Consider the following 12,740-nt stretch of genomic DNA (forward strand, 5'->3'; position numbering starts at 1 on the left):
AAGACTCGAGAACAATTGTCTAGAAAGTGGCGTTGCAGCTGCTTGTTAATGCTGACCCCGCTATTAGTATTGAAACGTTATATTAACACTTGCCTGATTTGTCTGTCTTTCGGATGAGACGTTAAACCGAGGCCCCCGTCTGACCCCTCTTGGGTAGACTAAACGATCCCGCGGCCACTATTGGAAGAAGAGCAGGGGGAGTTCTCCCCAACGTCCTGGTCAATATTTATCCCTCAACCAACATCGCTTAAAAAAACCAGTTTGTCTGCTCATTATCACATTCCTATTTGTGGGAGCTTGCTGTGCGCAAATTCGCTGCCGCGTTTCCTACATTACAACAGTGACCACACTTCAAAAAGTACTTCAAAGCGCTTTGGGACGTCCTGAGGTCGTGCAAGGCGCTGTATAAATGCAAGTCCTTTTTTTCCCCCCCCCCCCCCCCAAGTAGTTAAAAAGTCATATGATGCTGTTCCTCATTGTCCTGCAGTCAGGAGATGGTGGTTACTGTCTGGTGACTAGTGGTTAGCAAAAAGGCGATTTGTTTTTGGGGGAAAAAGAAGAACTATTGCTTGGGGTTACAAGGCATAGAAGATAGGAGCAGGAGTCGGCCATTCGGCCCTCGAGCCTGCTCCGCCATTTAATGAGATCATGGCTGATCATCCAAACTCAGTACCCTGTCCCTGCCTTCTCCCCATATCCCTTGATCCCTTTAGCCTTAAGAAATATATCTAACTCCTTCTTGAATATATTTAATGAGTTGGCCTCCACCGCCTTCTGTGGCAGAGAATTCCACAGGTTCACCACTCTCTGGGTGAAGAAATTCCTCCTCAAGGGCAGTAATCTAGTTGAGGGGTGCAGGCGACCAGTTGAGTGACGTGTGCCATTTAATGCTCAGTTTCTGCATCTTGCACCTTGCCCGTGGATGTCGTCGATTCGCATAAATGGAGAAAGATGTGCATGGAATTCACTGGTCGTTCAGTCAAAGTATTCAGTCAGTGTGAAAGGAAAGAAAGACTTGCATTTCTATAGCGCCTTTTCACGACCTCCAGACATCCCCAAGCGCTTGACAGCCAATGAAGCACTTTTTGAAGTGTGGTCACTGTTGTAATGTAGGAAGCGCGGCAGCCAATTTGTGTACAGCAAGCTCCCACAAACAGGAATGTGATACTGACCAGATCATCTGTTTTAGTGATGTTGATTGAGGGATAAATATTGGCCCCAGGACAAATTTGAAATAGTGGCCGTTGGGATCTTTCACATCAACCTGAGAGCAGACGGGGGCCTCTGTTTAACGTCTCATCCGAAAGACGGCACCTCCGACAGTGCGGCGCTCCCTCAGTACTGCCCCTCCGACAGTGCGGCGCACCCTCAGTACTGCCCCTCCGACAGTGCGGCGCTCCCTCAGTACTGCCCCTCCGACAGTGCGGCGCTCCCTCAGTACTGCCCCTCCGACAGTGCGGCGCTCCCTCAGTACTGCCCCTCCGACAGTGCGGCGCTCCCTCAGTACCCCGCCCCTCCGACAGTGCGGCGCTCCCTCAGTACCGCCCCTCCGACAGTATGGCGCTCCCTCAGTACTGCCCCACCGACAGTGCGGCGCTCCCTCAGTACCGCCCCTCCGACAGTATGGCGCTCCCTCAGTACCGCCCCTCTGACAGTGCGGCGCACCCTCAGTACTGCCCCTCCGACAGTGCGGCGCTCCCTCAGTACTGCCCCTCCGACAGTGCGGCGCACCCTCAGTACTGCCCCTCCGACAGTATGGCGCTCCCTCAGTACTGCCCCTCCGACAGTGCGGCGCACCCTCAGTACTGCCCCTCCGACAGTGCGGCGCTCCCTCCCTCAGTACTGCCCCTCCGACAGTGCGGCGCTCCCTCAGTACTGCCCCTCCGACAGTGCGGCGCTCCCTCAGTACTGCCCCTCCGACAGTGCGGCGCTCCCTCAGTGCCGCCCCTCCGACAGTGCAGCGCTCCCTCAGTGCCGCCCCTCCGACAGTGCGGGGCTCCCTCAGTGCTGCCCCTCCGACAGTGCGGGGCTCCCTCAGTGCCGCCCCCTCCGACAGTGCGGCGCTCCCTCAGTACCGCCCCTCCGACAGTGCGGCACTCCCTCAGTACCGCCCCTCCGACAGTGCGGCGCTCCCTCAGCCCTGCCCCTCACCCACTAAACCATCGTCAATCAATGCCCACTCACCCATTAAACCATCACGAATCGATGCCCACTCACCCATTAAACCATCGCGAATCGATGCCTACTCACCCACTAAACCATCACCAAGCAATGCCCACTCCCCCACTAAACCATCGCCAGTCAATGCCCACTCACCCATTAAACCACTGAGGGAGCGCTGCACTGTCGGAGGAGTGGGACTGAGGGAGCGCCGCACTGTCGGAGGGGCAGTGCTGAGGGAGCGCCGCACTGTCGGAGGGGCAGTGCTGAGGGTGCGCCGCACTGTCGGAGGGGCAGTACTGAGGGAGCGCTGCAGTGTCGGAGGGGCAGTACTGAGGGAGGGCCGCACTGTCGGAGGGGCAGTACTGAGGGGAGCGCCGTACTGAGGGAGCGCTGCACTGTCGGAGGGGCGGTACTGAGGGAGCGCCGCACTGTCGGAGGGGCGGTACTGAGGGAGCGCCGCACTGTCGGAGGGGCAGTACTGAGGGAGCGCCGCACTGTCGGAGGGGCGGTACTGAGGGAGCGCCGCACTGTGGGAGGGGCAGTACTGAGGGAGCGCCGCACTGTCGGAGGGGTGGTACTGAGGGAGCGCCGCACTGTCGGAGGGGCAGTACTGAGGGAGCGCCGCACTGTCGGAGGGGCGGTACTGAGGGAGCGCTGCACTGTCGGAGGGGCGGTACTGAGGGAACGCCGCACTGTCGGAGGGGTAGTACTGAGGGAGCGCTGCAGTGTCGGAGGTGCCGTCTTTCGGATGAGACGTTGACCGAGGTCTCGTCTGCTCTCTCAGGTGGATGTAAAAGATCCCACGGCCACTATTGGAAGAAGAGCAGGGGGGAGTTCTCCCCGGTGCCCTGGGGCCAATATTTATCCCTCAAACAACATCACTAAAAACAGATGATCCGGTCATTATCACATTGCTGTTTGTGGGAGCTTGCTGTGCGCAAATTGGCTGCCGCGTTTCCTACATTACAACAGTGACCACACTTCAAAAAGTACTTCATTGGCTGTAAAGCGCTTTGGGACGTCTGGTGGTTGTGAAAAGCGCTGTAGAAATGCACATCTTTCTTTCTGATCTTAATGATTCTTTCGCTTGCTCTTTTATAATTGTCTGGAGTGGGGACTTGAACCCACAAACTTCTGACTCTGAGGCGAGGGTACTACCAACTGAGCCATTGGCTGACATAAGGAGGAAAAGTACGTGGGAGACATGCGGAGAGAGCGAGAGAGAAATAGACGGAAAGAAGTAGTTAAGCAGAAAGGCAGTTACAAATCTATTTAATACTTTTTTTTTCCCACTGTAATCAATGTGACAGGAAATGAACCAGTGCTATTTACCCGAAACTATAACTACAGGAGTAAAGGATGTGAGTACAAGATTGACCAGGCTTAAGCAAGGTAGACATAAAGAGAATTCTGACTATTTTGCCCCAGCTCCATACCGATCAGATCCTTTAATCCATGCCAGCAGCTCTCGGTAGCTTTTATTACATTTTCAGCTCGTGGACAGTAATGTTGGGAAAGACCATTAAAATTTAGGCTTTGCAGCCTTAAGAGTTGACTGTTGGAATTTATAGAGCAATGTAAGACTGTAATTTAGTTATAGAAATGGCAGGTCCAGAACACAATTTCAGGTCAGACAAGGGGGGCAGAGGTTCAGCAAGGAGATGTAGAATGTGCTTCCATGTATGGTGGTGGAGGTGAAAACCGTGGAATTATTAAGGGAAAAAGAAAGACTTGCATTTATATAGCGTCTTTCACGACCATCGGTTGTCCCACAGCACTTTACAGCCAGCGAAGTACTTTTTGAAGTGTGGTCACTGCTGTAATGTAGGAAATGCAGCAGACAAATTTGCGCACAGCAAGCTCCCACAAACAGCAATGTGATGATGACCAGATCATCTGTTTTTAGTGATGTTGGTTGAGGGATAAATATTGGCCCCAGGACACTGGGGAGAACTCCCCCCTCCCCCCCCCCGCCCCCCCCCCCCCCGCTCTTCTTCCAATAGTGGCCGTGGGATCTTTTACATCCACCTGAGAGGGCAGACGGGGCCTCGGTTTAATGTCTCATCCAAAAGATGGCACCTCCGACAGTATGGCGCTCCCTCAGTACTGCCCCTCCGACAGTGCGGCGCTCCCTCAGTACTGCCCCTCCGACAGTGCGGCGCACCCTCAGTACTGCCCCTCCGACAGTGCGGCGCTCCTTCAGTACCGCCCCTCCGACGGTGCGGCGCTCCCTCAGTACTGCCCCTCCGACGGTGCGGCGCTCCCTCAGTACTGCCCCTCCGACGGTGCGGTGCTCCCTCAGTATCGCCCCTCCAACAGTGCGGCGCTCCCTCAGTACTGCCCCTCCGACAGTGCGGCGCTCCCTCAGTACCGCCCCTCCGACAGTGCGGCGCTCCCTCAGTACCGCCCCTCCCACAGTGCGGCGCTCCCTCAGTACCGCCCCTCCCACAGTGCAGCCCTCCCTCAGTACCGCCCCTCCTACAGTGCGGCGCTCCCTCAGTACCGCCCCTCCGACAGTGCGGCGCTCCCTCAGTACTGCCCCTCCGACAGTGCGGCGCTCCCTCAGTACTGCCCCTCCGACAGTGCGGCGCTCCCTCAGTACTGCCCCTCCGACAGTGCGGCGCTCCCTCAGTACTGCACTGTGAGTGTCAGCCTGGAATCTTGTGCTCAAGTCTCTCGAGTGGGGTTCGAACCCACGACCTTCGGACTCGGAGGCGAGGGCAGAAGCTGACTGTTGGGTCTTTCTGGATGGGGGTGCTAAAACACGTTTCTATATAATGCTACTCCATTAGGAACAGCAGCTTTATTAGTATAATAATTAATTCTGTACAGCGAAAACACTCAATGTACTCCCAAGTCAGAATGGTGTGTGACTTGGAGGTGGTGTTCCCATGCACCTGCTGCCCTTGTCCTTCTAGGTGGAAGAGGTCGTGGGTTTGGGAGGTGCTGCCGAAGAAGTCTTGGCGAGTTGCTGCAGTACGTCTTGTAGATGGTCCACACTGCAGCCACGGTGCGCCGGTGGTGGAGGGAGCGAATGTTTAAGGTGGTGGATGTGGTACCCATCAAGCGGGCTGCTTTGCCCTGGATGGTGTCGAGCTTCCTGAGTGTTGTTGGAGCTGCACTCATCCAGGCAAGTGGAGAGTATTCCATCACGCTCCTGACTTGTGCCTTGTCGATGGTGGAAAGGCTTTGGGGAGTCAGGAGGTGAGACACTCGCTGCAGAATACCCAGCCTCTGACCTGCTCTTGTTGCCACAGTATTTATGTGGCTGGTCCAGTTAAGTTTCTGGTCAATGGTGACCCCCAGGATGTTGATGGTGGGGGATTTGGCGATGGTAATGCCGTTGAATGTCAAGGGGAGGTGGTTAGACTCTCGCTTGTTGGAGATAGTTATTGCCTGGCACTTGTGTGACGCGAATGTTACCTGCCACTTATTAGCCCAATCTTGAATGTCATCCAGGTCTTGCGGGCATGGACTGCTGTATTATCTGAGGAGTTACGAATGGCACTGAACACTGCAGTCATCAGCGAACATCCCCATTTCTGACCTTATATTGGAGGGAAGGTCATTGATGAAGCAGCTGAAGATGGTTGGGCCTAGGACACTGCCCTGAGGAACTCCTGCAGCGATGTCCTGGGGCTGTAATGATTGACCTTCAACCACCACAACCATCTTCCTTTGTGCTAGGTATGACTTCAGCTAGTGGAGAGTTTTCCCCCTGATTCCCATCGACTTCAGTTTTACTAGGGCTCCTTGATGCCACACTTGGTCAAATGCTGGCTTGATGTCTGCGGCAGTCACTCTCACCTCACCTCTGGAATTCAGCTCCTTTGTCCATGTTTGGACCAAGGCTGTAATGAGGTCTGGAGCCGAGTGGTCTTGGCAGAACGCAAACTGGGCATCAGTGAGAAGGTTATTGGTGAGTAAGTGCCGCTTGATAGCACTGTTAATGACACCTTCCATCACTTTGCTGATGATTGAGAGTAGACCGATGGGGCGGTAATTGGCCGGATTGGATTTGTCCTGCTTTTTGTGGACAGGACATACCTGGGCCGTTTTCCACATTGTTGGATAGATGCCAGTGTTGTAGCTGTACTGGAACAGCTTGGCTAGAGGCGTGGCTAGTTCTGGAGCACAAGTCTTCAGCACGATATCCGGGATGTTGTCCGGGCCCAGAGCCTTTGCTGTATCCAGTGCGCTCAGCCCTTGATATATGGAGTGAATGGAATTGGCTGAAGACTGGCTTCTGTGATGGTGGGGACCTCAGGAGGAGGCTGATATGGATCATCCACTCGGCACTTCTGGCTGAAGATGGTTGCAAACGTTTCAGCCTTGTCTTTTACACTTGTGCTGGGCTCCACCATCATTGAGGATGGGGATATTCATGGCGCCTCCTCCTCCCGTTAGTTGTTTAATGGTCCACCACCATTCACGACTGGATGTGGTAGGAGACCATGTTCCTATGGTCCCTCAGCTATCTAAGTATTCAACAAAACACTGCCTAAGATCGTGGGAATGAAGTGCAGCCAGTCTGTGTTGAATAATACGAGTTATTAAATTGATTTCCTCATTTTTTACCACAGGGGAAAACTTTCACCAATTGAGTGTTAATGATTCTGCAGATTGTACATGGTCTGCTGGGAGGAGTTAGTTAAATGAGTCAAATGGCATGTCCCTGTGCTCTTAAACAGCAATATCTGAGCTCCTTAAACTAAAAAAGATAAACCTACAAATGTTGGAATTAGAAGATTAATTAGTATCTGTCAGAGTCGGAAAGTTGTGGGTTCAAGTCCCACTCCAGAGACTTGAGCACAAAAATCTAGGCTGACACTTCAGTGCAATACTGGGGGAATGCCGGAGGAGACATTAAACCGAGGTTCCGTTTTCACTCGGATGGACGTAAAAGATCCCATGACACGATTTCGAAGACGAGCAAAGGGGTTATGCCTGGTGTCCTGGGGCCAATATTTATCCCTAAATCAACATCACTAAAGCAGATGATCCGGTCATTTATCACATTGCTGTTTGTGGGAGCTTGCTGTGCGCAAATTGGCTGCCGCGTTTCCTACATTACAACAGTGACCACACGTCAAAAAAAGTACTTAATTGGCTGTAAAGTGCTTTTGGAACATCTGGTGGTTGTTAATAGCCTCATCCGAAAGGCGACATCTCCAACAGTGCAGCACTCCCTCAGTATTGCACTGGGAGCGTCGGCCTGGATTTTGTGTTAAGTCCCTGGAGTGGAGCTTGAACCCATGACCTTCTGACTCGAGAGCCAAGAGTGCTACCCGCTGCCACAGCTAACGATTTTTTTGGCACATCTTCGGGGAGAGTAATTACAACCCAGCTGTACCAAGAAAGTAGATAAAGATCCTCGCTACAGAGTTTTGAGATTGAGGGATAAAAATGCAGATGTTATTTGCAAGCCGCCGAGTTTCATTGCTTTTCTGCTCATCAAACAGACGTTTCCAACCATGCTAGCAGCCTCCAACCTGAGGCATGCAAAAATACCAAACAATTACCACTGGAGAACTAACCACAAAGTGACTCATCCTTCAGCTGCCTTGGTCCCAAGCTCTGGAATTCCCTCTGTAAATCTCTCCGCCTTTAAGACGCTCCTTAAAACCTACCCCTCTGACCAAGCTTTTGGCCACCTGCCCGAATATCTCCTTCTGTGGCTCGGTGTCAACTTCTGTTAACATAGAAACCATAGAAGATAGCAGCAGGAGTAGGCCATTCGGCCCCTCGAGCCTGCTCCGCCATTCAATGCGATCATGGCTGATCATCCAAATTCAGTACCCTGTCCCTGCCTTCTCCCCATATCCCTTGATCCCTTTAGCCTTAAGAAATATATCCAACTCCTTCTTGAATATATTTAATGAATTGGCCTCAACTGCCTTGTGTGAAACTTATAAAATTCTGGCAGGATTGGACAGACTAGATGCAGGAAGGATGTTCCCGATGGTCGGGGAGTCCAGAACCAGGGGTCACAGTCTAAGGATAAGGGGTAAGCCATTTAGGACAGAAATGAGGAGGAATTTCTTCACCCAGAGAGTGGTGAACCTGTGGAATTCTCTACCACAGAAGGCAGTGGAGGCCAATTCATTAAATATATTCAAGAAGGAGTTGGATATATTTCTTAAGGCTAAAGGGATCAATGGATATGGGGAGAAGGCAGGGACAGGGTACTGAATTTGGATGATCAGCCATGATCGCATTGAATGGCGGAGCGGGCTCGAGGGGCCGAATGGCCGACTCCTGCTCCTATCTTCTATGTTTCTATGTAGAGAATTCCCCAGGTTCACCACTCTCTGGGTGAAGAAATCCCTCCTCATCTCAGTCCTAAATGGCTTACCCCTTATCCTTAGACTGTGACCCCTGGTTCTGGACTCCCCGACCATCGGGAACATCCTTCCTGCACCTAATGGTCCTGTGAAGCGCCTTGGGACGTTTTACGATGATAGAAATGCAAGATGTCAGCGGTGTTTGGACTCGATGGTTGCGGTACACTTTGTGAGCAGAGTGGGTTTCAGTGTCTTCAGCGCCCTGGCACAGATCATCTTGATAGTCTTGACTTTGGGGTATTTCTATTCATCTCTGTTGGATACTTGCCATGTTTTTTTTTGCCTCACTCTGGTCGATTAATCTTTGCCCGACGTGTAGAAGGCACGCTGCTTGCATTCAGCTGCCGTATTATTTGAAATGGTGCCACAGAAGCAGATGCCATTCATGTTACTGCAAGCTGAAAATATAAAACCCAATGCCACTTTTCTTTAGAGCGGGAGAGAAGTGTTACCACTAGGAATTCAGTAAAGGGTAAAATATGGGTCGTGTCATGAATCTTATCATGACTCATGAAGTAACACTGGGCGGCCAGCTGGTGGCGCCGTCCAAGGAGTATAAATACTCGGGCGTGGGCCCAGCTTGCTCAGGATGTTTCTGTAACCAGGAACTAGTGATGTAACTAGAAATCTCATGGTTTGGAAACAGTTGATTAAAGCCTTGTTTTATACTCTAACCAAGCACTCCAGTAGTCTTTTTACATCAACGGGCATTCGTAGAATTCTCATACTATGTGGAAAAATGCCCAACAGTACAATTCTGTGCTTCCAAACTTGGGTGGTGTCACCGGTCTATCACTGGTACAGTCAGGATTCACCACCCTCTGAGTGAAGAAATTCCTCCTCATCTCAGTCTTAAATGACCGACCCCGTACCTGAGACTGTGACCCCTGGTTCTAGACTCTCCAGCCAGGGGGGAAACAGCCTCTCAGCATCTACCCTGTCAATCCCCCTCAGAATCTTGTATGTTTCAATGTGATCACCTCTCATTCTTCTAAACTCCAGAGAGTATCGGCCCATTCTACTCAATCTCTCATCATAGGACAACCCTCTCATCCCAGGAATCAGTCTAGTGAACCTTCATTGCACCGCCTCCAAGGCAAGTATATCCTTCCTTAGATAAGGAGACCAAAACTGTGCCCAGTGCTCCAGATGTGGTCTCACCAAGGCCCTGTACAATTGGAGCAAGACTTCCTTACTCCTATACTCCAACCACCTCGCAATAAAAGCCAACATGCCATTTGCCTTCCTTATTGCTTGCTGTACCTGCATGCTCGCTTTCTGTGTTTCTTGCACGAGGACACCTAAATCTCTCTGAACACCAACATTTGAAAGTTTCTCACCATTTAAAAAAAGATTCTGTTTTTGTCTATTCTTCCGTCATTCATGGGATGTGGACATTGCCGGCATGACCAGCAGGTGCAGCAGGTGGTTAAGAAGGCAAATGGTATGTTGGCCTTCGTAGCAAGAGGGTTCGAGTACAGGAGCAAGGATGTCTTGCTGCAGTTGTACAGGGCCTTGGTGAGACCACACCTTGAGTATTGTGTGCAGTTTTGGTCGCCTTATCTGAGGAAGGATGTTCTTGCCATGGAGGGAGTGCAGCGAAGATTCACCAGACTGATACCTGGGATGGCAGGAATGACGTATGAGGGTTGATTGGGCTTATACTCGTTGGGAGTTTAGAAGAATGAGAGGGGATCTCATCGAAACCTATAAAATTCTGTCAGGCCTGGACAGACTAGATGCAGGAAGGATGTTCCCGATGGTGGGGGAGTCCAGAACCAGGGGTCACAGTCTAAGGATAAAGGGTAAGCCATTTAGGACTGAAATGAGGAATTTCTTCACCCAGAGAGTGGTGAACCTGTGGAATTCTCTGCCACAGAAGGCGGTGGAGGCCAGTTCATTAAATATATTCAAGAAGGAGTTGGATCTATTTCTTAAGGCTAAAGGGATCAAGGGATATGGGGAGAAGGCAGGGACAGGGTACTGAATTTGGATGATCAGCCATGATCTCATTGAATGGCGGAGCAGGCTCGAAGGGCCGAATGGCCGACTCCTGCTCCTATCTTCTATGTTTCTATGTTTATTGCCCTGGAGAAGGTGTTGGTGAGCCACCGCCTTGAATATGACTGAGTGGCTTGCTGGGCCATTTCAGAGGGCAGTTAAGAGTCAACCACATTGCCGTGGGTCTGGAGTCACATATACCCGGCCAGACCGGGTAAGGACGGCAGATTTCCTTCCCTAAAGAACCAGCTAGTTTGAGGCACTTTACAACAATGGTACCGAATGTGACAACCCATTTAGAAATTGGAACAGTAATAAATCTTCTTTTGGTATAGCAGATGAACTTCAAAATTTGTCTTTTTTTTGAATCTCTGATTTGAGCCTAGCTTCTTGACTTGCTGGTGAAACCAATAATATCAAATCCCTCAATCCTTGCTCTAGAGTGGGCTACGCAAAAGCCAGATCACAGTATGCATTGCCAACAGTGGCTACTCTTCCAGCCCCTGCAACATTACCACTGGAGTCAACGCAAGGATCTATTCTCACCACCGCACCCCGCCTCCTCCTGTTCTTCTACATGCTGCCCCTTGGTGATTTCCTCCTGAAGATGTGGGGTTAGCTTCCACATGTATGCTGTTGGTAGCTCTGCTTCTCCAGCACATCTCTCAACCCCCCCCCCCCCCCCACTGTCTGTGTTGTCAGATTGCCTGTCTCGCGTCCAGTCTTGGATGAGCCGCAGTTTCCCCCAGTTAAACAATGGGAAGACGGAAGCAATTTCTTTGCCCCCCCCCCCCCCCCACCCCGTCACAAACTCTGTACCCTTGCCACCGAATCCAACCCCTCCCTGGCCACTGTCTTCAGCTGAGCCAGACGGTTTGCGACCGTGGCATCCTGTTCGACTCTTGAGCCGAGCTGTGTCACAAAGACGGCCGACTGCCACCTCCGTAACGTCGGAAATAGGAGCAGGAGTCGGCCATTCGGCCCCTCGAGCCTGCTCCGCCAGTCAATGAGATCATGGCTGATCTTCTGCCTCAACTCCATTCACCGGCCCTATCGCCATATCCCTTGATGTCCTTACTAGTCAGAAATCTATCGACTTCTGTTCTGAATACACCCAATGACTGAGCCTCCACAGCCCTCTGGGGTAGAGAATTCCAAAGAGTCACCACCCTCTGTGTGAAGAAATTCTTCTCCTCTCAGTCCTGAATGGCCGACCCTTTATCCTGAGGCTGTGGCCCCTGGTTCTAGACTCCCCAGCCAAGGGAAACATTCTCCCAGCGTCCACCCCATCAAGCCCTGTAATAATTTTGTATGCTTCAATGAGATTCCCCTTTCGTTCTTCTGAATTCAAGAGAATACAGGCCTAGTTTACTCAATCTCTTCTCATACGACAGTCCTGCCATCCCAGGAATCAATCTCGTGAACCTTCGTTGCACTCCCTCTATGGCAAGTATATCCTTCCTTAGGTAAGGAGACCAAAATTGTACACAGTACTCTGGGTGTGGTCTCACCAAGGCCCTGTACAATTGGAGTAAGGCTTCTTTACTCCTGTACGCAAATCCTTTTGTAATGAAGGCCAGCATAGAAAACATAGAAGATAGGAGCAGGAGTAGGCCATTCGGCCCCTCGAGCCTGCTCCCGTCTCCATCCCCCACTCAGCCCGTCTGCTGCTGAAACTCTTTATCTATCACCTCTCAGGGTCAACTATTCCAATGCTCTTCTGGACGGCATCCCATCCTCCGTGCATGGTAAACACCGGCTCGTCCAAAATTCCTGCATCCTATCCCGCATCGAGTCACGTTCACCCATCGCTGCTGTCCTTGCTGAACTACGTTAGCTCCCGGTGCCCAATGTCTCCAATTTAAAAATTGTCATTGTCGTATTTAAATCCCTTCATGGCCTTGCCTCCGTATCTCTCTAACCCCCTGCGGCACCCCCAGAACTCTCTGTTCCTGCAACTCTGGCCTCTTGTGCATCCTCCACCTTCCCTTTGTGTCTGTGCCTGCGCCTTCAGCCGTCTAAGCCCCACGCTCTGAAATCCCATCCCTAAACCCTTGCCCCTCCCTCTCCTTTTTAAGACCCGCCGTTTGCTGTTCTTGTAAAGTTGAGATTTCCACATTTTTTAAAAATCCCAGTCACCCATCGCAGAAGCGAAAGCCTTTCGCCGACATTTGAACCGCTCCCACTGAAGAGGCTGGAAAGCTGTGGGTGGCTCGTTAACTGGGTGGGAAG

At 51.6% G+C, this 12,740-nt stretch overlaps 1 protein-coding gene across 1 annotated transcript in view; it reads right to left on the reverse strand.

Moving 5' to 3' along the window:
- LOC147086509 (GA-binding protein subunit beta-2-like) overlaps positions 1-12,740 on the reverse strand; it is a 44,328-nt gene that overhangs the window by 30,563 nt on the left and 1,025 nt on the right. The gene's annotated exons all lie outside the window — the stretch shown is intronic.

This window comes from Somniosus microcephalus, unplaced genomic scaffold (assembly GCF_052327205.1).
Source record: "Somniosus microcephalus isolate GS21.2 unplaced genomic scaffold, FLI_Smic_1.0 unresolved_chr7, whole genome shotgun sequence".
Taxonomy (NCBI): domain Eukaryota; kingdom Metazoa; phylum Chordata; class Chondrichthyes; order Squaliformes; family Somniosidae; genus Somniosus; species Somniosus microcephalus.